Raw genomic sequence first — 1,043 nt, 5'->3', positions numbered from 1 at the left:
ATATATATATAAATAAATAAATGTATTAGGGGGGGCCTCCATAGACCAGTTCATTCTTCCGCGAGGGCAATCGTTTGGAGTCCTCCCTCGCCCCACAGGCTGCCACACTGCGTCGACCGCCAGAGTGGTTTTTTTTTTGTTTTTTTTAATACAAATGATGAAAATTTATTATGCATTGATATACGCCCACATGATGCGCAGGTTGGTCCTTGGTGTAAGTACCTGGTGAGCAACGTGGCTCACTTCCGGTCCCGTCCCCGCTAGTTAACACAAAAACAGTCTGGCGTTAACAGAGCCGGTCGCTCCTAAGTATCTACTTTTTTTTTTTTTTTGCAGACATTAGTACAGTATTCCCGCACAAACTCGACCCGAAGGTATTGGAGCGCCTTAGGGAAGAGATTAAGTAATTTGCCTAGCATCACATGATGCTGAGCCGACGCAGAGGCTCGAACTCGGTTCTCCCAGCTCCAAAGTCGGCAGCTCTAGCCGTAAGGCTGCGTGGCCTCGTAGCCTCTTGTCGGATTCAGGGAAATATAAAGACTGCGTCTCACTGTATTGCCCAGGCTCGTTTACAATGGCTATTTAAAGGCGCGATCGGGTTTTGTGTGACATTGCTCAGTGTACTCCTCAGGATTGATTAATATTGATTCTTGTAAAACCCCCGATCGATTTAGCACACAGCAAACCAGAACTCGCGCGATCCAGCAGCCTCAGCCTCCCAGAAAGCTGGGATTACAGGCGCACGCCACTGCGCCCAGCTGTATTTTTTTTTTTTTTTTTTTACTCGACTCGAAGGTAATGGACCGCTTTACATGAGCATCAGTTGGGTTCCGCAAGGACACATTCGTTTCTTTCGTAGGCGTGGGTGGTTAAGTAATTTGCCCAGGATCACAGGATGTAGCGTCGACCCCCGAGGCTCGAACTTTGGTTTCCAAGCTCTGGAGTCGGCAGCGTGGCCGAGGCACCGTCTCTCCTCCCCCTCACGGTCAAATGCTTAAACCGGCTTGCCTCTTTTTTTTTTTTTTTTTTTTTTAACATATAGC

The 1,043-nt window shown here is 47.8% G+C and overlaps 1 pseudogene; it reads right to left on the bottom strand.

The window, feature by feature from the left end:
• Window positions 1-534: 534 nt before the first annotated feature.
• Window positions 535-759, bottom strand: LOC146785773 (signal recognition particle RNA; annotated as a pseudogene).
• Between the last annotated feature and the right edge of the window lie 284 nt (window positions 760-1,043).

Source organism: Triturus cristatus, chromosome 11 (genome assembly GCF_964204655.1).
Source record: "Triturus cristatus chromosome 11, aTriCri1.1, whole genome shotgun sequence".
NCBI lineage: Eukaryota > Metazoa > Chordata > Amphibia > Caudata > Salamandridae > Triturus > Triturus cristatus.
The sequence above is the reverse complement of the archived record's forward strand: the minus strand, read 5'-3'. Positions and strand labels throughout refer to the sequence as shown.